This window comes from Meleagris gallopavo, chromosome 12 (genome assembly GCF_905368555.1).
Source record: "Meleagris gallopavo chromosome 12, MGAL_WU_HG_1.1, whole genome shotgun sequence".
In the NCBI taxonomy this organism is placed as follows: Eukaryota; Metazoa; Chordata; class Aves; order Galliformes; family Phasianidae; genus Meleagris; species Meleagris gallopavo.
Genome location: NC_139415.1, coordinates 9,434,813 through 9,462,351, shown reverse-complemented (window position 1 = coordinate 9,462,351; position 27,539 = coordinate 9,434,813). Strand labels below are relative to the sequence as shown.

The following is a 27,539-nucleotide window of genomic DNA, read 5'->3' as shown; positions in this document are numbered from 1 at the left end:
CAGTACAAATTTTCCTGTCTAAATTACTGATGCCTGTTTCCCTACGTGGGTCAACAGAAAGAGCTTCGTTATGGAGGTAAGCGACTTCCTTGCCATTATGTGCCTCTCTTCCCTTGAGCTGATCATTTACCTGCTCTTAGAATCACAGCATAGTTTTCTGATATCTGCTGCTTCAATTTAGGCATTTTTTGAGAGCGTACTCTTTTTTTTTTTTCATGGCTTTCGTTACTCATGAGAGTGCTGTTCTGAGGGGAGCGGGCTCTCCAGCACTGCGCATTGCTGGCTGTGGAATTAGGAAAGCTCAGTCATGTGCTTCCAGGATTTGGAGGTTTCACCATGGTCTATTTTTGCTACGCATTCAAGCTCTAATTCCTTTCTACAGGCAGCCCCTCTCCTGCACAGCTGAAGCAAATCAAACCTTTGATTTTAGTGGAGACGGAAGCCTGCTTATTTGGCCACGAAGTTAGATGGAGGGGGTTGCTGTGCTCATGCTCTTTCTGCAAGGTGTTCCCCCAGAGAGATCAAATGCCCCAAAGTCTCACAGCAGGAGTAACCATGTGCTGCATATCTGCGTGTTTGATCCAGCCAGGCAGACTGTGCTTTGGCCTCAGATGGCTGGCTGCCTGGCCTGGGCTTTTTCAGTCTGTAGGAGCGTTCTGCAAAGCAGAGGTGAGTCAACTGGTAGTGCAGATTTACGCGTGCTGCTGCTGCATTTTTGGCTGCTGTTAAGATAAAGCCCCTAGTAGTAAAAATAATACGTAAATATATTTTTTGGAGTTTCCAAAGTAGAGAGAAGGGCAGAGGTTTTCAGGTTGCCAGCGTTAACAACCTGCCACCCTTGTACTGCCCAAGCACGGACCTCTTACAGGACGACTGCAGCAGCAGTAGTTCTTTCCCATTATCTGTATTTTGGTGTAACCAAATATTATATGTCCAGGTGCCCCCTTTGAACCCAGGATTGTTTTATTTTACTACCACTTTAAGCAAAAGAAGGCTGGGCTGCCTAGAGGTCTGACTCCACCTGTATGCAATTAGGGTGCAGGGTCTGAAGGACAGGCTGATGGGGCAGATGGGAGGAAACTTGCGTTGGGAGCAGCTGCTCTATCTTCAGGTGCTCATTTTGCTCAGAGTGAGTTAGGACATTAGTACTTATGTGTGGTGTTAAGGAGGAGTTTTTCTGTAAGCAGTGAATTTGCTTTGTGCTTTTTGAATTTTTTTCTTCCCCCCCCCCTTTTTTCATAACGTCAGCAGGCAGGACATGAATACTGGGAGAAAAAAGCAGGTAAGCATATCAGGATTTGAGGGTAATCCTGAGTCCTTAGTGGTGGAATCTGGTCTTCAGATGAAAGAGATATAATGAGGGGAGGCATCTCAGCTCACTCAGCAGGCAGAAACATGTTCAGATAAGGATTTTAGGTGTTTGCTGCTTCTTTTTTTTTTTTTTTTTTCTTTCTTTTGTTTTTTGGACAGTAGTCTGTATAAAATTAGCCCAGTCTGGGGTTAAGTGCACTTGGACACCCCAGAGCTGCTAGGAGTGCATTTTGCTGTTACCTGTATCCTAGTGCTATGGCTTCTCTCCCAGCCTGTGACCCAGGGCACAGATGGACATTCCTTAAGTGATGTTCTATGTAAGCATGTCCTAGTTATACTCCTGGTTGTGAGGCCTAATGTGTTGGGAAGCAAATCAAGTGAGAATGTTTTCATCCTCAACAAAACCCCTAACATTCTTTTGATAATCTGGCATTATCTCTATTTGGCAGAAAAGAAGCAGAGGATGAAAAGAGAGCTGGCTACCTGGGCTGCTGCTGCGATGGGACTGTGCTGGAGCTTTTCAGAAGGTTGGTTTCCGCACTGCTGTTCTGGTTGTGCTGCTCACGTAGCTCCTTTGGAGACTACAGTAACTGTGTAAAATGGTGGTCTCTAAAATAGCTGATAAAATAAATTTTCTTACCTTGGGGGTGTTCAAATATCACTGTGAGGTGATGGGATTGATATTTCACTGTTGCAGAGTTAAAATATGTTTCTTCAGTGTAACTCCATTATTCTTCATTTAAAAGATAAATATACCTTCGCTGTCAGACCAGATATTCCCCTTTGTCAGCATTTCATGGCTCGCTTCCTGGATCCGGTTAGATTGATGATAGCTGTTTAATATTCTTTCCTCTACAACTGATGATTTGAGAGTTGCCAGCTCTCATGATGGTTGCTGTTTGTGGTGTTTTTTTTTTTTTTTTTTTGTTTTTTAAGTATCAGCTTCCTGAGGTATGTTTGCTGTACTGGAGTCCTGGCTTGCTTTCTGTTTCGCTCAAATAAGGAGTGTAGAGGAAGTTGAAAAAAGTGAATCTCAGTTTCCAATCCTGAGGGAAATAAATTCATGAGATTATCTTGGAAATTATATTTTCTCCTGACTTGAAGAAGGAGTGGTGGGTTATTTCACAGCTTTAGACCAGAGCTTAGCAGAAATGTTAAATCATGGCATGAACTGGTGATTGGGCACCTGGTAGGAAGGCAGGGCCAAACCAGGGGAGCTCAGGTGCATGTAATGTAATGCACCTGAGTGACTCAGACCTCATTTAAGGGTTGGCAGTGGAAGTGAGAGCATCTCTTGCCAGAGATCCTTGCCTACCTGAGGCCTTCCAAAGGTAAGCAACTCTTTTCCTTCATTTCTGTATTTGTGGCTGCTGCGTTTGGGCTTGTTCTCATTTGCTGTAGCTGACGACTTTGCCACTCTGCTATTATCATTCCATTATAGCATTATACAGAGAAAAAGGGAAGGGTTTGATTTCTGATCCTCAGCACACTGAAGTATGCGAAGAGTGAGATTTTCTATTGTGAATACTTCAGATCACTCAACTGCAGTCACTGGTGATAACCAGAAAATGTGCTGGGCTTTGAAGGAGTGGTTTGTGGTGGCCAATGCAAACCAGCACTTCATGCTCTGCCTTGCACAGAGTGCAATGTTCCTTTATTGGCTCTAGGCTGTGAAGTTGTGAACAGTGGACGTGTTTAGATGGTTCGTAACTAGACTTCAATGCTAGTATGTCTGAACTAAATGTGGGGAGCTTCTAGGCTTTCAGTTGTGCTCTTTGGCTGTATTTCAGTCACTAAGAGAGAGGTTAGTGGCAGACAGACCATGAAGGCATTCAAGCTGGTAGTCAGTGGGAGGCAGGTGTGTGTGTGGAGACAGCTGAAGCTGCTGTCTTCTCTTGAGATAACAGCTGTGGAATATTTTTAGTGTAAGCAGTGCAATAAAGTTGTTCCTGATGGGTAGTGTGAGTTGTCTTTTTTTTTTTTTTTTTTTGAGCCTTGCTCATGTTCTAGCCTGACAAAGGCATAGACAGGCTACCCACAGTGTCAAAAAGGGTAGGAGCTCCTTGGTCGGCACTTTGCTTGTTGTCAGAATGAGTGCCTAATGAAAGAAGCACATGGTACTGTTAGCTGGAGAAGTTTGAATCTGTTCATTTTGGTGCCTGAGGGTTTCTGTTTTCCCACTGGTTCAACTATAGGAATTTGTGCCTCTCATCCTTGAGCCCCAAAACTTACTTGTCTCAATTAATCTGTTCTCTCTAGTGGAACTGTAGTTCTGATGGTCTTGAGTCTTGCTCACTGAGTGGTTTGATCAGGAGGGCATCAAAGGAATCTCTCAAACTGAAAATGCAACTTTCCAGACTTATTTTTTTCCAACTTAGGTAAGAAGGGACTTCTAGTACTTGGAATGCACCTCCGTGTTAACTGCTTTTTTTCAATTGTCCTTGTTAAGGCAATTAGGATGTATTTAAATGCCAGTGCTTTTGGTATCACAGAAGTGAATGTCTCATGCTGGTTGACTACCTAGACAGATCACAGTAGAAAACCTTATCTCAAAGCCTAGGATAAGTCTTGGTACCGCTATCCTTTTCAGAAGCAAAACAGCTACCAGCGGAGCACGGCTGGTACTAGCTGGTAATAAGTCTTATCGGATGTTTTTGTGTAGTTCTTTGATATGTTTCGTAATATGTTCTTTAGAATATCTTAAGGTTGTGAAACTCAGAAGGCTGCACATAGTCTAAAAAGGATGGGAAACTGTGGGTGCTCTGCAAATACAGCCAGCATGCAGGGTGGACTAACACAAAAAGTTGAAGTTTTTGAGGGAATACTGTGGGTAATAATAACTTGCCTTCTCCTGCATCAAGGAGTTCTGGTACCTCTCACGATGACTTTTGCTTCACCTTCTGTGTTTTTTATATTAAATATTTCTATATATGTATTTGGGTGGTGCTTGCTATTCTTCCTGTTGACACGGGCACTTAATCAAAACCTCCTGCTAGTACTTACGCTAGGGGTATGCGTTTCACCTCTCACCCCTTCTCAAGTCTATTTGCTATGACTTTTCCACTTTTGGCTGCCTTGAGGCTTGGCTTCACCCATGGCATGACATTGTTTTGGTGTGCTGCTCTGGTCCTGTTTTGGGGATGGGGCTGTGTGATGGCTGCACTGCAGCCTCTGTGGTTTTAGTGAGTCTCCAGGGTTTCTTAAAGTTTTGTTGTTGATTTTGGTCTTTTGTTTCATTAGCAAGGCAATGGAAATAGTGTTGCTTCTGTGGCAACTTTCAGCTGACCTTGAGTTGTAAGTACTTAGAAATTTATGTTCTACATAAATAAAATGGAAATTATTATTCTTATGATTATACTGTTTTCTTATACAGAACTTGCAGGCAATAACCATAATCTCAGGAGATGAAACAAACTCTCAGTACATGAGTGTGTGTATACAAACAACATCAAATCATGTTTTCTGTAATGTGATTGCTTCTTTTCATGTATTCCTATAACTGAACAAGTGTTAGAAAAATAATTGTTATTGACATACTAGAGAAGTGACACATTTAATTCCATTTTACAGGCTACCAAGTTGTTCCACCAGATAGCATCAGTGTGTACTAGTGTTATTTACAATGTAATAGGTGTTGATTTGAGGATGTTTCTCCTTTTCAGAAATAGATTGGTAAAAAAAGAATGTGTTGCAAAACATACTGCTTGGCTATGATGGGTTATGTTATACATCAGCTTAGAAGAGAGCCCTTGCATTTTAAAGCCCATTCAGTTTTTGGGGCAGTGTCTGTGATGCTCACCTCTTGTTACTTTTCTGTTGTAATATGTTCCTTGAAATTCTCACTTCCTCCCAGCAGCCCTGTGCAGCCCCAGAGGTGAGGCCAGTGAGGAGGAGGAGGCAGTTTAGCTGCTCAATGATTGCCCTTTATTCTAGGAGTAGAGAACTGGAGAGTAGAGAACGCTTTTTCTTTTTTCTTTCTCCCACCCCATAGGAGCTGGAGCAGGGCTCTTTGTGGCAGCCTGCTGCCTCTTCTGCAATGGAGAGAGAGGGCAACAAATTGAAGAGAAGAAACTTCTGGAAAGTATAACAGTGGCTGTATGCCAAAAAAGATGGTCTGGATAGATAGCTCTCTGAACATGGAGTTTAAAGAATCTGGCTTAAATTTGAGAACTCTTTGACAAATTGGTTCTGTTGGTTTATGCTTTGGGTAGAGTTCTTGTAAATTATATCCAGCCTAATATACAAGTTATGTATACATATGCCTGTCTTTCCACTGGAAACACTGCAAGGATGGAAACTCCATGTGAGGATGAAGGAAGAAAATCAATTCTCTGCCTCTGTCGAGGAGATGACAGAACTATTACTGTTCAAACTGAGCAGTGTAGACAACTGAAGCATAAAATTCTTTAGATTCTGAGAATGTGTCTCTTTAGAGAGCTTTGGTGCAGTCCCCCACTGCTTCCTTGTGAGAAATCTCATCACCATAAACACTGTTTGTGTTTTTATATGAGGACTTAGCTTCTCCCAGGCTCTCATAAACTGATGGCGAGTCACTACTAATTATTCCTTCACAATACTAACATTAAAAAGCTCTACTGTGAAGTGAAGGTTATTTAAAGGCTTACACGTTTTATAGGAATTCTGTCGCTGCTATATATGTGCACGTAACACTTTTAATTTTCTAAGGCAAATCTTGAGGTTTTATTAGGCCTTAAATAATAAGAACGTTGATAGCTTAATTGCTAGCACAGAACGTATAGATAATGCTGTATTTTTAGCAAGAAGAGTGTTGTGGCTACAATGGGACTTGATGTGACAGGGCTAAAACTTTCTCCCTCAGCAGAGAACAACTGTCATATCCTTGTTGCTAAAATCTCTTCCTTGAGTTCTCAGATATCATGAACTCCATATGACTTAGGGTTTTCTCATCCATTTTACAAGCTTCCAGCTTGTGTTTCCTGACTACCAGAAGCATTATTTCTTTGTTCATCAGTAATAACTGACCACATAATTGGCTACCTGGGAGATGATGTGAATAGTCCGGTCTTGTTCAACATCTTCATCAATGACCTTGATGAGGGGATAGTGGCCACCCTCAGCAAGTTTGCTGATGATACGAAGTTGGGAGGATTGGCTGACACGCCTGAAGGCTGTGCTGCCATTCAGCGAGACCTGGACAGGCTGGAGAGCTGGGCAGTAAGAAACCGGATGAGGTTCAACAAAAGCAAGTGTAGGGTCTTACACTTAGGGAGGAATAATTGCATGCACCAATACACGCTGGGGGATGAGCTGCTGGAGAGGAGCTCTGCAGAGAGGGACCTGGGCGTCCTGGTGGACGACAGGTTGGCCATGAGCCAGCAGTGTGCCCTCGTGGCCAAAAAGGCCAATGGCAATCTGGGGTGCATTAAAAAGAGCGTGTCCAGCAGGTTGAGGGAGGTGATCCTCCCCCTCTACTCTGCCCTGGTAAGGCCTCATCTGGAGTACTGTGTCCAGTTCTGGGCTCCCCAGTACAAAAAAAGACAGGGATCTCTTGGAAAGAGTCCAGCGGAGGGCCACAAAGATGGTGAAGGGCCTGGAGCATCTCCCCTATGAAGAAAGGCTAAGTGAACTGGGTCTGTTTAGCCCTTAGAAAAGACGACTGAGAGGGGACCTGATCCAGGTTTATAAATATCTGAGATGTGGCGGCCATAGCGGTGAGGCCAGTCTCTTTTCAGTGGTACGTGGATACAGGACGAGGGGAAACGGACATAAGCTGCAGCATAGGAAGTTTTGCACGAATGTGCGTAAGAACTTCTTCACGGTGAGGTGACGGAGCACTGGAACAGGCTGCCCAGGGAGGTTGTGGAGTCTCCTTCTCTGGAGATACTCAAGTCTCGCCTGGACGCCTACCTGTGCGACCTGGTGTAGGGAACTGCTTTGGCAGGGGGGTTGGTCTCGATGATCTCTAGAGGTCCCTTCCAACCCCTACAATTCTGTGATTCTGTGATAGTACATGCAAGTTGCAAGACTTGTTCCATGAACTGTTCTCATAAGCAGGGCACTGAGATGGCAGCCAGGTCTCCAGCTGCTGTCCTGTTTCTGCCTTAAAAGAAGGCTGTTTCACTGCTGACTGTTTTACTGATAAATGTTCATACGAACAATTATCTATAATAGCTTACCTTTTTCTGGACCATTTTTGAAAGTTCCCATCAGTTGCCACAGACTTTTCAGCTAGAGCGAGTTATTGGCTTGTTTGTGCTAGTGGAGACAAAGCTGTCTGGTGGGGAGGAAAACATGGTGATAACTTTCCCTGCCTGTCCCTTCCCTTCCATTGCTGATGCTATTTGTGCCTAGCAAACAAAGCCAACAAAGCTGATCTGGAGCAAGCTGTGACATCATTTTCTTTTGTGGCCAAATAAGTTGGTGGAGCTGAAGAGCTGTATGGCAGTCAGCCTTGTGCAGCAGAATCCTGTGTCCCCTTAGATATTTCTGCAGACACTTATTAAGAGAAAACAGACTGGTGGATCATGTCACTGCCGAGATAGGTCTGGTCCTGTTTCTGGCAGCAATAGTAGTGAATTTCTAACAGAGTGTAAGTGGGTGGCAAGCATGTTTGGGTACTTCAGCAGTCTGCTCTCAATACTCAGCCCAGGATTTGTGTATTTGTGCTTAGTAGGCTATTTTGATAGGCTTTTTTAAAGTTATATCAGCTTGTGTATTCACTTCTGAAAACACGAACATGCTCACTCTCTGTAGCACCCCTGAGGCAGCGAGATCCACAGGCTGCCTGTAAGCAGTATGAAGCAACACCTTTGTTAGTTCTCAGCCTGCCCTTTCACCATCCAAGCCACTGTCCTTGTTCTCCCTGTATTACAGTAGGCACTGAGTAGTTATTCCTTGCTGTCCTTCTCCACAACGTGCAGCTCCTGTAATATTTCCCCCTCAGCCATGTGTTCCCAGGTGTGTGTAGCTGTGCATTGTGCAGAAGTCGTTCGATTCCTTTAGTTATCATTTCAGGCCTTGGTGCCTTTTCTAAGTCTGTCGTACTCTTTGTGAAAGGAAGCTCAGAGTTCAGCGTGACATTTGAGATGTAGGTATTCCATTGAATTACAGGATAGCACACAGACAACTTTTTCTAATAATTTTTAGTATTTTGTTTGCTTTCCTGCCTTCCCTGCTACTGGGCGTTCTTCTCACTGAATTACCTTTGTATCTTCAATATCTCTTCCCCAAGTGACAATCGGTGCTTCAGATGTTATTGTGAATATAATATGGTGACTGTCCTATCTCAGGTGTGTTGAGCTGAATTTCATACACACTGAGAAATGCATAGCTAAATGGATTTTTTTCAACATTTCCTGTCATGAGGTAAAGCAGTGATGACAGTTTAAGTTTTGTGATCTGTTGCCATGCTTTCCCCAAATATGTAATTTCATTATCTGGAAATGCATTTTCATTTTTTAATGTGCAAGTGCTTGGATTGTTGGGCTGTGACTGTGTGCAGCCTCTCATTATGATTTTCTGGTGGCTTTGCCCACTGAAGCCAGGGTGAAATCACTGAGAGCAAGGAGTGGCTTTAGGTAAGCTCTTGTGTCTTGCTCTGGAACTGTTGAGAGATCAAATTAATCTCGTGGTCAGTGAGAAGGAGGAAACAGGGCCCCCTAGAAAGAGTTGAATGTGTGCATTTGTGCTCCTTTAGATTTTAGCTGACCTGGCCTTTGCTTACGGATCAAGCATAGAAGAATATTTGGTGAAATTCAGCTGTTCCAGAATTTGCTGTTTTTCAGGTAGTGGAAAACTCTATCCTTTTTTTTCTTTACATACTCTGCTTGTTTTGATTCCAGGGGCACGTGGTGCGTTCACATGCACACGTAAACAAAGGGTGCAGTCTTTTGTTTCCCCTTTTCTCTTGATGTGACCTTTGAGTGTGTCCACCGATTCTTCTCGGTTCTACAGTTCCTAGTTTTGAAAACTCCTCTAATTCAAGGTGAGGGAGGCTGTTTTCACAGCACATGCTGGTTGTTTCTTCAGCTCCTCCTGTGGTCTGTTTAGAGCTGACGACTCCTGAAGGACTTCCTTGAACTCTTTTTTTATCTCCTGTCTGCTCAGTGAGTTTCTGCTGTTGGTAAGCAAACTTGCACAAATTTCTAACCTTCAAGACAGGACAAAACTGGAAATTTATGTAAGACTCCAGGCTTTTCAAAGCCCTGCTTGGAAATGCTTTTTTTTTGGGGGGGGAGGAGGAGGAGGAATGTGTTTTCTGGTTTAGATATTTCTTTCAATTTACAGAAGCAGTAAAGAAAATTGTGCAAACTTAAGCAGACTTTAAAGATGTTCAACTTATTGTCTTTGTTGAGTGCTGGATCTGCTGAATGGAATGAATATCTTCTTTGCAGGAGTTTGAATGGGTTAGGTTCCATTTCACTTTTCCATAACCGGTGGTATTTGACCTTTGGATACCTGAGGTTCCCCTGCCTGTTTTCCATCTGCTGCTCTGGAACTGGTCTGGCTATATCTGACAGCCTCATACAAATGTGCTGGGTACCCTATTGTAATGAGTGTCTGTGCATTCGAGTTGAGTACTCAAGTTCTTGCTGTATTTGTTTATCTTTTTGAAAAATAAACAAAATAATCTGCTTCTACTGTCCTCCCTGTTCTGAACAACAAAACATTACTATGCATAGGATCTTGTTTGCAGAAAAAGTGTCCCTGTGAACTGCTGTCTTCTGTTGGAGCCATAAACCTATTTCTGTGCAAATCAGCTTGTTGCTGCTGTGCCAGCTCTGACCAAACAACAAAAGATTACTAAATGATAGAAAAAGCTCTAGTGAATTCCTGCTTCCCTGTTTGCCATGCTCCCAGCTTTCCTAGTTTCCCAGCGTTAAGATCCAGCTGTGGGTCCAGTGGCTCTAACCTTCTTTGATCACTGTTTTGAAGAAGATGTGGAACAGTAAAGCTTAGGGAAAAGAAATAATTGTTTGTGCAAGTCTATAACAAGAATGTTTTTGCTTTTGGCTTCCAAGATGATTTAGAACACTGTCGTTCTCCTGTTGAAATTCTGCATTCATGAATATTATGGTTTTTTTGGGAGTGGAAGTATGCCTGTGCCTGCAGCCAAATCTGGGGCCAAGGAGTCTGTGACTCCTAGCTAATTGAAATTTAATTCTTGGCATCTGGAAAATTGAGATCTAGATAGAGCCCTAGAGACCTATTGGTGCAGGAGTCATAGCACTTGGGTGCTGTAGGGAAGGGAGAGAGATATCGTTGTTGGTTGACAATGGTAAAGGTAGAAATGCTGTAGTCATAATTTTACAAAAAACTTAAATGACACTTTTAATATTTCCTGAAGCACGGTGAGACAAAATAGTTCAAAGCTTTGTCTTCCAGCATTCTTATGCTGGCAGGACAGTGAAGACAGCGAAGTAAGCCCATCTGCTTAGTACTTGTAATGAGCAAGCAGGTTTAAAATAGATGGGGTGACCACTCACTGGCTTGCTATCATGTGTGCTTTGATTTTCAGTAAGAGCATGGCTGCCTCTTAACATCTTTGTTGCATTTTGACAGGATCCTTTGGTATGTTTCTGTTTGCTTTACCTCCTGTGACAGACACCACCTCTGTCCGTGTGCTAGCAGTATATACTGTGTGTATTTCACTCCTGTGGTTATGTACTGCTATGCTTGGGCAGTATATCTAGCAAATTGTGTAGTCAAATGATTATGTTAGAATGAATGGTTGATGTCTAGTACACAAATAATTATGACACTAAACTTACTATGTATGAGCTGGAGCCATAGCTGATTTCAGTGACAGATGGAAAACTCCACTGAACCTTTTATTGGCCATATGCCATTTCTGACTGTTGGCCAACAACAAGATTTGTTGCTAATATATAATGATTTAAACAGTAAAAAGAGCAGCTGCACTTTGATTTTCAATGCCTTTACTACAGGTTTTCCTGGAGCTTTTGAATATCTGCTGCTGCTTTCTAATGCAAAGCTGTCACTTCTGGTCTGTGAGAAGAGACTTTATCTTCCCAGCACTATCTGGGGTAGAATTTTATATTTTGATACTTATAACTAAAGCTCTCCTCTGCCTTTTATTGCATTATTAAGTTGACAGAATAAAAATCTTCCTGTAACATGGGGATAGTAATGGTTTGTAAGAAGCTGATTCTGTGCAGTACCACAACAGGGTTGTGTGTGTGGTTTTGTTTTTGTTTTTTTTTTTTCCTTTGCTGTCAGTAGTCTTTTATTTTTATGACCTGCCTGAGGACTGGGAAACCAGCATTCCTCCAGCTGTTTGGAGGAGCCAACTTCCAAAACATAGCTCATTGAGAGGAACTGCATGTGTTGTTCATCATAGTACCAGGACAGTGTTTGGAAATGTGAGTATGTGAATATAAACTGCAGTCATTATCTATGCAGAACGTGTCACTGTTGCTGGCAGAGCAGAAGACTTGTTCCCACGTGATGCTTTGACCTTCCTCCCTCCTGAAAAGGATTTTGCTGCTGTCCTTTGTCGATCTGTGCACTCCAATACTCATCCAGAGAAAAATGAGATTGGAATCTGGAAGGCAGAACTATTCTGGCCTCATGCCCAAAACAAAAGAGCATGATAGGGGAGGTGCACAAGGGAGCACTTTGATGAAACTTGTTTTTCTTTCCTTTATATATTTACGAACACTTCATATTATTACAAAAAAAAAAGTATTATGCAAGCTTGCATGCAAAAAAACAGGCCAAGCATTTGACTGTCCTGGGCAGCATCAATTTGCACTACATTAAGAAGCCCTCTAAGGTCTTTAGGATGTATTTGACTGATACTGTTGATCTAGCAATAACGTCGCTCCTGGGCCAGGGGAGGTGTGAAGTGGTCCTTGCATAAAGTGTTTTTCATTGCAGAAGACAAGCATATCGGGAAGCAAACAGTTAATACCCTTTGTACCTCTTTGGAAATGGGTAACAAATTGCGTGGATGCTGCTCTCCCGTTTCTGTGCCAGATGCTTTGGAGAGATACAAGGAGTCAGCTGAGGGGCTAGAGGCACAATTTGGTTCCTGAACCTCTCAGGACATCCTGTGGGCTGCACTGGCTTGTGCAGCTCAGCTTTGGTGCAAAGGCAGTATTTTTAAGCCACGTTAACTGGCTCTGGCTGACTCCTCTCTGCTTGGTTGGACTGTCGCTGGGTCTTGAGCGTGGTTGTTAATACACTGTTATGAAGCTATCTGTACTGTTGAGATGCTCATGCATTGTGTCAAAGACCACCCTTCCCATCTGCCTAGGTGAGTTGCTCTAGCAGTTGGTCCCAGTTGAGGAAGCCAAGTGATTAATCCATGGAAAACTGAAAACATTCATTTATTTCTTGACCCAAAAATAAATTGCACGCAAAGTAACTGAAGGTTTGGTATGGTTTCACTGTGTCTTTCTCTGTTCCAGGTGGTGGTTGCATGCCACTTCGCTCCAGCTCTTGGAATTGGCTTGGCTGCTGACCGCAGCATGCTTTGAAAGTGTGAGCGTGTTGGCCCTGCTCATCTTTTCCTGTAATAGATCAGTGTTTTGTTATGTTTATTTATCTCTTCTTTTAGCTTTGGAAAAGCAGCAGTGTAACTTCTCTGGCTGCAGGCAGGTTGTTTCTTCACAGCCAGTAACCTGTCTGCTGTAGTTCAAATGTTTGTTGGGATGCTTCTTGTCTAGGTCAGAGCTTTTCTCTGCTGTCAGATTCCTCCTACATCCCTCTTTGATCTTACCTGCAGCAAGCTGTCTGTCTCTGCAATCAAAAACAGAACTATACAAAGTATTGGTAAAGTGATAGAGGTATTTTTCACTTTGTTACGTTTTGCAGAACATCAAGAACATCATACTCTATTTGTATTGGAGTTGAGGAAAAAAAAGATGTAATTGAGGAGTTTATAGCTGACTGTCAATCTGCAGTAGTTCTTAGTAGTATCCAGTGTCAATTTTCCCTGTGGATGTTGTTAATATATTACCGGAGCTGCAAGTTCTTTCAAAATGTCTCGTTCTTGTTTTTTCTTTCCTAAGTAGAGCATGGTACCTTTGTATTTGTGCAGCACAGGTAAGCTGCCTTCTTTTCTCTTTTTACACATTTTTAATGCCACCTTTGCCTGCATCTTGTGATAAGTCAAGCAGAGTCTGATGCATGTGTAGAACAGCTGCTCCTTTCCTTGCAGTTTATTTTTTTGGTGTTTTTTTCTTTTTTTCTCTCAGGATTGAAAGACTCTCATCCAGGTGCTAGTGGTTAAGTACAAACTGTTGATTGTAGAGCGCTCGTGCTTTCCTTATGTTGTACAGTTCCCTAAAGCCCATTAATGTCACAGACGACAACATCATCCACCCTCTTAGCAATGCTTGCTGGCATTAAAGTTGGGTTTGAAAACTAGTTTAATGAGCTAGTATCCTTTGTTAGAAGGAAACACAGAACTGCTTTTTCAGTGTTTAAAGGTTACAACTATTTTAAAATAAGTTATGTCCGCATAGATCACCCAAAACTAAGTGAAAAAAGGGATGCTTTAAAAGCTGTTGGAGAATGCTTTCTCCACCCCACCACCCCAAATCACTGTACTCCCCACTGGTGCTTATGAACAGTTGTGTATGCAGTCATAAGAAAGAATGAGATAACTGGAGGTGATTATGGAAGTAATTATGTTCTGTTTTTTTTTTCCTTCAATTTGTTCTTGCTTCATTGCTGGGGTGGGAGGAAATCGAAATTAATTTTGTCTGACAGGTACATGGTGGATAATGTCCAGCTGTGGCTTGCAATATCTCCTTGTGATGTTCCATAATGAGACCAGCGACTTCTGAGTTGATGGTAAGGTGCCAACAAGCACTACAGTATAAGCAAGTGAAAACATGATGCTAGGGATAGTGATGACTCTTGAGATAATATATCGAATAATCAAAGTGCTTTGACACCGACTGATCCTGCTTTCTAACAACTGGTGATTAGTTTTCTTAAAGGCCCAAGGTTATTCTGCTGTTATCTTTTTCAGTCTAGCAAGGTCTCAGTGCAATGGGCATGACCAACGTTTGGCTGAATATTGTAGCAGTGATTTGTTTAGCTGGTGTTCATGCAGACTGTGAGTGTTTGGATTTTCAGCTAGATGCCATGATTGTCTTTAAAATCCAGTGCTGGGAATAGAGACTTGAGGTAGGTAAAGCAACAGCATATGGTTAATGTTTGTATAACTGTAATTAGTGAGGTGTTCCTGTTATAAAAAGGAAAGAGCTTCCTATACTGAAAACTTGTGATGACTTCCTGGAGGGCAAAAAAAAGGCAATCCATTGTGATTTCTAGGTTTTGTGCTATTCACTTGGTAGTTAATGGTGGGAAGTGAGTCTCTCAAACTGCACTGTCTAGTAGCTCTTGGATTTTTGCTCCAAGCACATGTATTGTGTCTTGTCTTGTTTGTTCCTGAACTGATCTGCTTTCTCCTTGCCTTTTGGCAGCTTACCCGACTGTTTTATGTGTTTTTGTTATGCAACTGTTACACAGACATGCTATGTAAGCCTGTATGTGTGCAGATGGATTCTTCACAGCTACCTGGAGACAAGGCTGCACAAAGCACAGACAGCAGTGTGACAAATACACCATGGCTGGATGGGACTCAGGAGAGTAGTTAGCTGTCTCTGCTCATGCCATGCTGGAAGTGCTTAGTGATTCCTTTCCATATTTGTGACCTTTAAAATGAAGACACTGTCACCTTTCTCTGAAGAGGCTAAAAAAAACCCAACAACCATAAAGATGGTAAGGTCCGAAGTTAGGTGTTACTTAAGAAGTTCTTGCTTAGTCTGTACCAGGCAACCAAAGCAGGAACAAATGATCAAGCATTTTCTGATGGCTTTGACAGGAGATGGCATCTGTTGAAGTCCAGGTGGATTTATTAGTGGATTAAACCTGACTCATTAAAGCATGCTGCCTCATCCTGTGCTCCCTATTGGAGCATATACAAGAGTAGAGGGTAACCGATATATTTTGTAACTAATAGTAAGGGATAATAGTTCTTATTTCTAATACAAATATTGATAATGGACACACACTCATGTAGTTTTTATATAGATAGAATGTACGCAGTTAATCAAGATTATCAAAGGATTAGATTCATATATTTAAACACCTTACTTTGGTTTACTTCTACAAGGAGTTTGATAACTATATAATTAAAACATTCAATGAGAGAAAATTTTACCATCCAAATCCTGTCAATGTTTTGTTTCTAATCTCAGAGCTGCCACTTTAGATCCAGATGCTGCATCCAGCTGCAGACAAATCTCAGGTGTGGAGTGGTTATTAATTAGCAGTTGTGCTTGTAGATATTCAGTTTATGTAGTACAAAAACAAGTATTTAACCACACTGGCTTAATGCAGATAGGGGTTGGATGTTTTTTTTCTCTTTTGCATGGGAGGGGAGGAAGGATTTTGGGGGTGTTTAGATAATAACACAAGCTGACTGCTGTGGGAATACTGCTATCATCTGTTGCATTGCATCTTATACCACTTGTGTTTGTCAGACTGATGTTATGAGAGCATCTACCTTTAATGAAAGTGATGGGTCTCTGTGTTTGTAGCAGAAAGAATTGAGTTCTCTATCAAGTTCTGGGAAGACATAATCTACTTTGTTAATAAAATGCTTGAGTTTCTGCATCACTGTGCATCTAGCCATTTTCCTGTGTATAGATAATGCTTATTGCTGTAATACTTTTCCAAAGCAAAGTAATTGTAGCCAGATACTCTTAAATATGTTGCTCTCTTGTTATCAGCTTGTATGAATAGACAGTAAAATTGTACGTGTAGAATAGCTGACATTCTTCTGGGGTTTAGTTGCTTGAGAGGCATCTCTATCAATGCATACCCAAGTATGTAGTGAGGATATTGGGGAACTTAAGAGTTCCAGAGAGCAAATGAGACACAACTAATGTTCACCTTCTGTTGCAAACAACACCTTGAGACACCAAAGTGAATGGTGGAAATGAAAACAAAACAGCATTTATTTCACACTGACACTCAACAGTGTTGGTCAACTAAGAACTAGTATGTGCTTAAGGCTTCCTATGTACATTTATTTTGCATGGTTCTTTGAAACACTTTCCTCTGCTGTCTTTGAAAGCACTGGTTATTTATTAGAGTAATGTGGCTGTATACCTTGCAGTAATTTAGCTAAAAACTATTAGAGTATACAGGCAGCTGTCAATATCTTAAGAGAAACTGTATTAAGCAAAAACAAACAGTATCTAAACACAGATAGCTATCTGGGATGATGACACTTTGTCTGTCTTAATTTGTTGGCTATATAAATGAATACAGCAAAATACAGCTTGGTGACAGCTTATACACTGTGGGCCACAGACTCTTCTCAGTCCAAATGTGCAGCTTGTATTATAGCCAAATTAGATGCATTTATAATTCATTATCTCCCTCTCCTCTTTCTCTCTCACATTCTTACTTGGTATTCTGTACAGTCTGTATTTGTAAGTTAGATGGACTAACACCAGTGCTTCACTAATTACATGTCTGGGCAAGTGTTGCTCACTATCACTGTGTGGATTCCTTATAGATATAAGTGGCTAAGGACTGATTGAGCACACATGGCAGAAATAGCAACAGCAGTACAGTTACCTAAAATATGACAGTAGTTTGTTGAAATGGTGGAGCTTTACTTTTGGGAAAAAAAGGCATTTGGTTTTTGATGTGGATGACTAAGTGTTGTGAATTCCTGGTTGGTCAGGGCAGTGGATGCATGCCAGCATGTGTCTGACACCCCTTCTGGGTCCTAAAGGTCATTCATTTTGAAGGCAGAAGCAGTCAGTAGAATTGGTAAGTAGTACTTTTATTTGCATTTCTTTTCTGTTGTAACATGAACTGTAATAGTTGAGTGGCTGTTGATATCTTTAAATCTATTAAAAACAGAGTCTTGTGTTCAGAGTCTTGCTTTAAAAGTGCAGCCTTGGCGTGTTACATATTACAGGGTTATGTTTCTCAGTTTCTTTTGTCTGCATAATGTGCATTTTATCTAAATATTTATGCTAGACGTATGGACAACTTCTTTCGTGAAGTTGAACTAAAGGGCAAAATGACAGGAGTCCAGTATTTCAAGGGTAACTGTGTACGTTTGGGGAAGGTCTCACTTTGGTGCAGGGTCTTACCTGAATTTAAAAGTGCTCTGTGGCCAGGCAGACTTGAATACCCATGCAGGGGAAAGCAGCTCTAAAGCTTTTGTGCTATGTGTTTTTCCATCATCATCATTATTAATTACCTTTAACTTGAGAATCTGTGCATGCTTGGTGTTGAGCTTAGTAACTAGCAATATAAATGCTGGTCTGTTTTCACTTGCATGTTTGAAATTGTCCCTCTAAAATGCTACAATACTGAGTGCTATAAATACGTGGTAATTTACTTTGAAACACTGACAGTGTTCTGCTGTTCAGAAATGCCATCTGGATCTGCAATGTTTCATAAACATCATATTTTTTGCAAATCTCTAATGTTCTACTAGGAAAAATGTTTGGTGGGAGAAAGTAATTCAGAACTGGATGGAAAGACTGACAAGTATTTTTCTATCTAGTGTTCTTTGTAAAATTAGAGCATAAATATCCTTTTTCTGTTGTGCAATGTTTTCCTTCCAAGTTCTTGATGTACTACTGATCTCATGTCTCTCTCCAATCTGAATGGGCTTCAGGGGACACAAATGAATTGAGAGAATGAAGGTGCGGGGAGGAAAGAAGAAAAGACACTGGCTGTCAGTGGCTAAGCAGTCTGAGAAACTATTTGTTCTTACTGCTCAGTGTCTGTTTCTGAAACCAGCTGACATGGCATTAGCCCCTACAAACAGTGCTGCTGGAGTTGGTTTCAAGCTATGTGAGCTCAGATGTTAATGCTGAAATTACAGCCCTAGAGCTTGGGATGATACATCTCACATCTGAATTAATAGCTGTGCCTTGTCTTTTTGTCTTTTTTCTTCATTTCTTCTCTACAGAAATATTGGGCCTATTCAGACCTAAATTTGATTTCACTTTGGTTCTGAGTTATGCTACAGGCTGGTTTTTTTTTTTTTTTTTTTTTTTACAGACTTTAAAGCAGGCCTTTATCCTGCAATGTGATGCAGAGGAGTTGATGGCTGTGCTCATGCAGAGCTCTATGATGGTCTCTGGAGCTGTATGTTGCACTACCAGGTCTGTATTTCGGGTGTTCCTTAACCACCCTCAGATTTTCTATTAGGATTTCCTGCATATGTTTCTGCTTCTGACCTTAATGTTTTTAAACTATCCAACGTCAGAGAGAGATATTTACCTTTATGTAAGAATATATATTGTGTATGCATATAAAGAAAATGGCTTTTATTTGAAGGATGGTTTTGCTGCGGGCTGCCACGTTCTGCAGCAGTGGATTTTGCTCAGTTTATAACATAGACTACACAATAATGTTGTCTGCAGTTTTACCAGCAACAGGAAAAGTATTAGAAGCACTGATTTCAGTTCTACTAATTGTTGTGCCGTGAACAGTTGCTTGCTGAGATAATGTCTTAGTGGATTTGACTGGTGTGCTATCAGTTGCTGAGGTGTTATGTAATTAGTGATAGCAAAGCTAAGTATATCAGAGTTATGCCAGGCTGTCAGCTGCTCTGTGGAAATGAATTCAGATAGGGGAAAAACTTTCCAGAAGGGTGTGGAAAATAAAGATGGGAAGTGGTCCAGGTGTCCCCCGCAGCAAACCTCTTCCATGTCTAAGAAGGCAGCCATGGAAGATGTTAAACAGATCTGCTGTTAGAAGGATTAGACGCTGCTCCTCCAAGTGCCTGGATTTATTCTCCTGCTGTGGCCTGCGTTGCCCACTTCTGAGTCTTCAATCCTATTGCTGAACTTGCATAAGGCTTGCAGCTCTGGCTTCTGAACAAACAGCTGCAGCAATCCATGATGTCACTGCCCTTCAGTGGTTTGCTACTGTCTGCTGTTAGAGGCTGCCTTTCTACAATAGAGCTGGTGTTAGGAACACAACCTCTCTGCTTCACAGTCCTGCACCTTAGAGCAAATCTGCTTGTAGATCAAGCTAACTCATGTCACTGTTTCAGGCATGGTTGTGGTGTTCTGTGGGCTGTACTGTCAAGACAGAGGGCTGAAGAATTTAGGTCTATCTCAAAGCTCCCACACCAGACCAGGCAGAATGATGCCTTGTGGCTGTACAGCTGTAGAGAAACAGCATCACTATCATAGAAAGGTACCTGAGAGGCACTAGGAATACCTCCTGGCACTGTTTCTGGTATTTGCAAGGTGCTCTGGGTACCCAAAGAAGGCATGACTGCGTTGCAGTCACATTCTGCTCCTTTTTGCATGATATTCAAAAGATGCTTACTGAAATGTGAAACTGATGAAATCCTGGCTTCACAGCAGTCTGAGTTAGCAATAATCTCAATCCCCATCCTATGTGTACTGCGTGGTCCCTTGGCTTCTCTTACCCAGCAGGATTTGAGATTTGCAAGAATTGTGTTCTTGGACCTTGAGAAAGCAGGATTCCTACTGGTTTCAATACCTTGCTTGTTCATTAAGATGGGGATCTGGCAGGGAGATTTGAAGGGTGGTGGGAAATGTGTACATGTGTCTGTGATTAAAACAGTCTGTGTTCTGGAAGTCGCCCAGCGAATAGGCCAGGATCTAGTTAGCTTTGTGACTTTCCTCCTACAACAGCAGTCTCCTAATCATGCAATAGGCTGAATCCTGGAATAGCACAACTCAAACCACAGCAGCTGGATGAAGGTAGGGTTGTGCAGTGTTATTTGTTCAAGACTGGCACATTTGACAATGCTTTCCAGAGAGTTTCATAATTCAAGTCAGTTACTCAAAGCAAGGGCTGCTTACCCATGGGCTGTGTGTGGTCTACCAGAGTAATTAATCTGGCCAGCTTCCCAGGAGAACTTGGAACAGGTTTGTAGGCAGAAGTGGTTCTTTAGCTGGGATAGCTTGTTCCTGGCTATCTCCTTTCTGCTGTCCTTTCCCCTTCTTATGTTAGTGTGTGTGAATATATATTCCTTTGTGATTGGGGTGGTGGGGGGTGGCAAAAGAATGGCCCTGCATTTAATTAGTGGTCTGTAATTGACAGCTCATATCCCCTGAAGTCTGGGTCACAAATCTCTAATGCTTGCTCTCTTAACCAGGCTGATTTATAGTTGTTTTTTATTCCCACATCTGGCTGAAGTTATGCCTCCTTCCAGTCTCAGCTTAAATTGCTGGCTACCAGAATCTTGGACATTTAGGAGTCAGCATCTCCTCTGTTTTCTGGATATTTAGGGCTGCGACCTTGGAGCTGGCAGGTTCCTCTGGGCAGGCTCTGCAGAGCACAGATTCCTTGTGTGTGGATCCGTACCATGTCCTGAACAGTCTCCCTCCCTGTGTGCAGGCAAGCTTTGCTCACTTCCCCTGGATGTCTTTTCACTAGCTTGTCTGCTGCTAGTCTTAAACTGTTTGACTCTTTCAAATCTAGTTAATCACTTATTCAGAATTAAAGTGGTTGTGATGTGATTGAGCTCCCTTCACAAGTAAATTAGTTCTCAGAGTGTTTGCAGAGGGGCTTTCTTTAATGATTCTATTTCAAAAGCTAATTCAGGTTAATATTCTCTTGCAGGTGTCATTCTTTCTTCCTGTACTGTGTACTTGCTCAGTGTTTGAGCTCTTGCAATATGGGAAAAACCTGAAATCACAAACCTTAACCTAGGAAAGCAAAAGAGACTTGAGAGTTCTGAGAAAATGGTTTTGGTAACCTTATATTCACCTCCTGGTATTGGATAAATTGCATGTCTTTGGACCCATCTGGCACTGCAGGGGAATAATATCCTTTATGACAGAGACATTTTACTTAAGGCTTTCTTCCAGCTCGGTCCTGAAGAAGGAAATTGATTTAGCCTATGATGTTAGAAAGCAAAATCAAGAAGCGCTGATACAGAGGGCGATCTGTGCTGTGACACCTTCTGTGCATTCAAGCTAGTAACAAGATCCTTCCCCTATTGCAATCATCTTCCCTTCACTTCTGTTATTCCCTTCTTCCTCAAGCACATGTGAAATCACATGTGCTGTGCGACAGCACTATAACTGTTCTCCAGTAATCAAAGAGCTCTTCATATGAACTCCTCTGGTCTTGCTGCAAATGTCAGCTCTCGGGGGACAAAACACTGGACTTGTTTAATTCCAAGAGGAAGCCTTTTTCTTGTAAAGGTTTATGATGGGAGCATTTGGGAACAGTATCCTAAGGGGAAGCATTTTTTTCATCTGTTGATGCCAATCTGACTTGCTTGTTTAGATGGAAGCAGTTTAGAGCTGGAATTTCTAACCCAAAGGACACAGACTGGTGGGAAGGGCAAGTTTGATAACCCCATGTCTCACATGGGGAAGTGGGGAACAGTAACTAGACTGTGCTCTTTGTATGTCTGAAGAATAGAATAGCTTGTTCCTAAAGTGTCAGAGGCTGTAGTCCATCCTCGTGTAGATCACAACCTAAAAATACTGTGTTTTGGGATTGCATTCACTTGGATAATCCTTTGAGAGTCAACATAGTATTTCAGTATCCATGAGCGCTGTGTGGCTCCCCATCCAGTGTATTCCCATTGCCTCTGTTTTGGTGGTTGGAAGCTCCATGTGGGGCAGACGGACTGCACAGCCGAAGGTTATGGTGGCACTGAGTGGCTAGATGAGCAGCTAGATGAGGTTTGGTTCCCTTTTGCTCGTTTGGGTTTAGGTAGCTCACGTGGCTTTCCTGTCTTCTGTACCTGACAGCCACGCTTCTCGGAGCAGAGGTGTTTCAGCCCTGCTTTCTGGGGAGAGTAGCCCTGCCAGAGTTACTTTGAAAGTTTGATGGAAGCACGTTTTCCTGTGGTGAGTGAACAATATGAACCAAAATGTCTTGCCAAATTGGCTTGATTAGGAACTTTGGGATATTATTGTAGAAGAAAATTAGAATCTGGTAATGTCATTCCCATGTCACCTTCTGAAGACTGAAAGTTCCTTTCTTTATGCTTTTTAAATCGGAAGCAGCTTTTTGTTTTAAAGGGCTTTTTTTTGTGTGTCTCATGTACAGCATAGAACTGAAGTGAGAGTAGACATTTAGATTGAGTTGTAATAATTTTACGGGAAACAGTTCCATAAATTTCCGTTCAGACTTGGCAAAAGGCCGAAGGTTTCAAAGCCCAGAACCTTCCATAAAATCAAACCTCTGTTCTTTATCCAGCTTTCATGCTTGTCCCACAGTGACTTCTACCTAGGTTACTGTGGTACATTGCAGTGAGAAACACATGGGAAGATCAGCAGAGCCTTCAGCCTAGGGTGAAGTGTCTGATCCTCTCCCTGTGAACACCTGTGCTTTCACTTGTTGATGCTGAAATCTGGCAATGCCAATTAGCTGATAATGATTGTGTTACTTCCTGATGATGCTGTCAAAGTTTTTGACAGTCATGCTTGAAGTATGACTGAAGTATTTAGTATTATTCTGAGCAGTCTTGTGAAACAAAGACTGAGGAATCCCTGAACCCTGCAGTACAGACTCATTCAAATCATCTATCAGTACACAGCAGAGAAAGTTGGATTTCTGTATGATTAAGGCGCCTGAAATTTTGACTCTTGAAGTTTCGGTTTAACTTGTGGAAGTTATTTCATGTGGTCTGCAAGTAGAACTTATCTATGACTGTTTTAGGGAAGCTGCACTGTTGTATAGGTAACTGTTAACAATGCTGGGATTTCTTTCTTGTTAACTGAAGAAGAAACAACTTTTTCCTTAGTATAGTGTAGCTTCTCCCACTACTTTGAGAGAGTAAAATGCATGCAAAATCAGATGCAATTCTTCATGCCTGCTGTCACGAATGCTCATGAAAAATCAGAATGGGAAATATGAAGATTGGTTCATTCATCATGGGAAGAAGCTTGCTAGCAGCAAAATAATGTGGAACCTCTTACCTGAGGATGATAGTTCACATGCAATTGCAAATATATGCTCTCTGAGGGATTAAAAAAAGACTCTTGAAAGGCCAAGATGCCCATTATGAAGCTATCAGGCTGGAAAGCTGCCATTTACTAGATTAATATGAGCCTGGTCAATTTTTCAAAGCATACACTATAAAAAGAACGATGCTTAGTGCTTTGTTTTCAAGGTACTTTTAGCCATTCATGAAATCATCCTCAGAGATAAAAGATGCGCTTAAGCAGAATGTAGGAAGTGTTTAATTTGAGATTTTAGTCATTGTATAAACTAGTGTGACTGTGGTTCTTAAACATTTTTAGCTTTCTTCACCTCTAATTGCCACCAGAGTCATCCTTAGCTGAGACTTACCCCTGCAGGAGGGGTGCCCAGCTGATGCACAGCTGCAGAGATGGTGGGAGCAGGTGGCAGTGCAACTGTGAGGGCTGGCTGGTATTAGAGATGTTACACATTTATCAGGAGTGTTGCTCTTCATCTGTCTTGGCCTGATCCCCCACTCTGGCAGGCAGTGTCTGGAGTAGCTTTCTGGCTTGTGTGAGCCACTACTCTGCTGTCACCGTTGCTTTAGAATAGCTCACTTTCTTCACTTTCCACTTTTTATTTCACCTAGAACTAAGAGACCAGGAGAAATGGTGGAGCAAGCAGCGATGCTGACCTCATGTCAGAGGGTCTGGGAATTTCTCCAAGTCAGGAGGTACGTGAGAGAAAGAAGCAGGAAAGGAGCTTGAGGTGCTGCCTTTCCCTTTAGATGCTGCCTTTTGTCATCTTAGCTGCTTCATCTCCTCACTTAACTCTGCTGCCTCCTTCCACGTCTAGCCCAGATCTGTTTCTGCACAAAGAATTGCGCTGAGGAAAAAATCTTGCTGTGAAAAATATTCTTTCCATAGCAGTTACAGCAAAGTGTGAGTGCAGGAGCGTCCAGCAGGGAGCAGAGCTGTGGAGATGGGCTGCTGTAGCAGCACTGCCAGGCAGTGCGGGAACTAACTGTCAGATGACACCTGGAACAAAAAACATTGTTGTAACAATTGTCCTTATTTTAGCATTAGTGAGTCGAGAGAAACTACAATTGTACCAGAATAGGGAGCGAAAGACCTGAAAAGTGGAAAATGGTGTGTCGGGTGACACTGTCAGGGCACTCAGAACCTCAGTGCGGCTTTCAGACTGATTGGAGAGCTGCTTCTTTCTTTATGTAATTTTCAGTTTATGAAGCAGTGCAGGGATTAAATATTATCACGCTCCTTCACAGTTCTAGCCGTTTTATATAAACACTTTACATATGAATCAGGAGTGTTACTTTGCCCAAGAAAGTTGGCAACTTGAGAAGTTTTTATGAGATTTTCCTGACACGTTTAGAATAGCAATAAGCATGCAAAATTTTATCCTGCTTTAATGGTCTGCATGTGGCTGCCTGGAAATACAACCCCCTGGGAAGATCTCACATTGCTAACTGTGTTTTCCTTCTATATTGGTCCCTACTTCTTCCCAACCCTCTCCTCCCCACAGTTCTAAGATTTTTTTTTTTTTTTTGTCATTGAAAGGAAAGTAATTTTTGAGACATTGAGTATTTATGATTTTACATTAGTAAAATGAAAATATAATCTTACGGTCTTGGTACAACTAAAAATCAAATCAGTGGAACAAAGTAGTATAAAAATTGCTTGCTTCAATGCTTGTCAAGGGAGCTTAGTCATTGAATTATTCCTGCAAAATACTTAGACTTTTGATAAAACTACATTTCCCACAGAGACTGTGACTCTGGTTCACTTAGGCTTTCCCAGGCTAGTGTTAGCCAGCAGCAATTCTGTTGACTTTGCTTAAGATTTGGGACAGAGTTTAAAGCAAAAACTTCAGTGTGTTTGCATGTGTGTGTACTTTTAAGAATGATGGTTTATATAACTTCAGGGACCTTATCAGCATGAAGAAGTACAGAGACTGAAGCGAATTTGTGCTGCTGAGTGGAGTAATACATAGAACGATGACAACAAAATTGCATATTTGATAACATTGGCAATCATGATTCTTTTTATTGTTGTAGGAGCCCCAAATCATGTTTTTATACGTTATGGTGGCTGAAACCAGTTATTAATTTAGCGCTCTGAAAAATAAGAAGAAAGAAAATTGATGTGTAATAGCAAAAAGGAGCAGTCTTGGTTCCTAGCTGGTAGTGGTAGTAGTTTTAAATCCCTGGTGTAGGTTACGGATTCTGGTCCATTGGCTCTGAAAGCTTATTTTTCATTGCTGACATACCTTTATGCCTTCTCATTCTTTTAATTTAAGGACTAAGAGCAATATTTTTCCTATCTATAAATGAGCATTTCTTTCAAATGTGCCCTGATGTAAAACGCTGAGAGTGTTAGTTTTGGCTTTTTTCTTTACCTACTATATACTTTTTCTGACATGTTAGATTAACTTTCAGCCACAGGCCAATCTGTCAAAGAAACAGGGAATGTCTCCTGCTATGACAGATTTGCCAGAGGCTGAGGTTTGAAACAAGCTGGGTATTGCTGCTTACACAAAAGTAATTTCTCCCTTCTGAAGAGAGCTATCACTGAATCAGCTGAACAGAAGCCTCTGACTTGCATTACTAGGTTCTGATCAGAAAATCTGCAACAGGCATTTTTTTAATAAACTTATATGCCACAAAGGAGCTCTGGCAGTATTACTTGGGGAGAACTTTCAGCAATATAAGGTCAAAATAATTTCCTCAAGGATATCAGGAATCCAATATATATTTAAAAAAAAAAAAAAAAACCACAAACTTTTCCTGGTTGACTTTAGAATTGTTATCATGTTGGATGAATATACTGCTACAAAGATATACCCACAGGTCAGACTTCAATGTGCAGGCAGGACTACACTATCGTCATGGTGTCTGTTCCCAAAATAGCCAGCCCCACTCCTAAATCCTGACTCAATTTACTGTATGAGCTGAATGAAATTGTGCCCTCCACACCCCAATTTTTCTGCTGTTGCTGTAATGCTGAGAGAAAAGATGGTGTGCCTTCTGAGCTTCCCTTTGTAGCCCAGCTTCTTCCAAAGGGGTATTAACAGTCAGCCCTCAGTAAATCCAACTGCGTTGCAAAGCCTGGGATTTCTGCTCAAATGCCTGAACAAGGAAATCTGTCACAAACGTCCCCTAAGACACATCCTGGACAACTGCACAACAGTCACAGTGCTGCTGGGCAGAATGTGTGTGAATATCATGGAAATGCTATGGGAGAAAAAAGAGGATCAGACTGGGACCCCTCACTGCCTCTTTTGCCTGATGCTCAGCGCTGAGCAGTGCTCTATGTAAACTGGGGAGGTACATCAGCCATTTGTTCTACCAGATTTTCATACCCTGTACATGTGAGCCAGACTCTAGGATAGTATGAGAAGTACATTTTTATTGGCCTTGATGGAGGAATTAATAGGTATCCTCCTCAGGCATGTCATGAAAAGGGACTTAGATGTGTGTAATGGGCCCCTTTTGGCATTGGAATAGCTGAAGCTATGCCTGTTTCCACAGACTAATTTGAGCCAAAGAGGCTGTGTTTATGCCAGCCAAGAATCTGGCCCAATTAAGTTAAAATGATAAACCATGCTAATTTTAACTCTTTCTCCAGAAATGCATGTCTTTGCTGTTCTATCCACTGATCGTCAAGTCTGTAAGTTTCTGCTTCTAATTGAAGTTCTAGTTTGTCCTTATCAGGATTTCTTTTTTCCTTTCTTTTTAAGGAAATCTGTAAATGGGAACTGTAAATAGGTGAGTATTAATCTGTGTTACAATAGTTCCCAGCTTTTCCAGTTTCCCCTTAGAGCTGCACAAAAGCACAGCAGTAGCTCAGAGGGCCGTGGTGATATAGGAAGTGTTGCTCAGTGCTATTTCTTTTCCAGTGCCCTTGCTGCCAGGTATCATCTGCATGCATTTTAGGAAGAAAGCAGTGTTTATCTGTTGGACACACAGTGGGCTTCTGAGGAGCGAAAAGGTCTAGAAGCTTGTGGGTTTAAAAGTTCAAGGAACACTATATAACTAGTTTTACACCTGCCTGATGCTGCAGCAAATGGAAGTGTCCTGGGGGTGTCTGGCTCTGTGTGTGCTCCTCAGTGTGTGACAGTCTCATAGGAGAGGTGCACAAAAAGAGCATCTCTTGGCTTTTGTTTTTGAGATGACCATAATGTAACCAAAAGAAATTGGACGTTTTCACTCTGAAAGCTGGATTCGATGTTGATATGTTGTGGTAGTGCTAGTGATATTAAAAATACAGTGAGTTGCAGGGCAAATAAAAAAAAAAAAAAAAAAA

General features: G+C 41.7%; 1 long non-coding RNA gene across 5 annotated transcripts in view; it reads left to right on the top strand.

The window, feature by feature from the left end:
• The first annotated feature begins 16,822 nt into the window (after positions 1–16,822).
• The window catches only part of LOC116217090 (uncharacterized), a 117,552-nt gene continuing 106,835 nt past the window's right edge, over positions 16,823–27,539 (top strand). For 3 of the 5 annotated variants that reach the window (XR_014885747.1, XR_014885745.1, XR_014885748.1), the window contains exons 1-2: positions 16,823–17,118; positions 18,370–18,473. This is a non-coding gene — a long non-coding RNA (uncharacterized LOC116217090). Of the gene's footprint in view, positions 17,119–18,369; positions 18,474–23,866; positions 23,951–26,973; positions 27,002–27,539 lie in introns of all 5 variants that reach the window. The other 2 variants (XR_014885746.1, XR_014885749.1) reach the window with 2 other exon arrangements.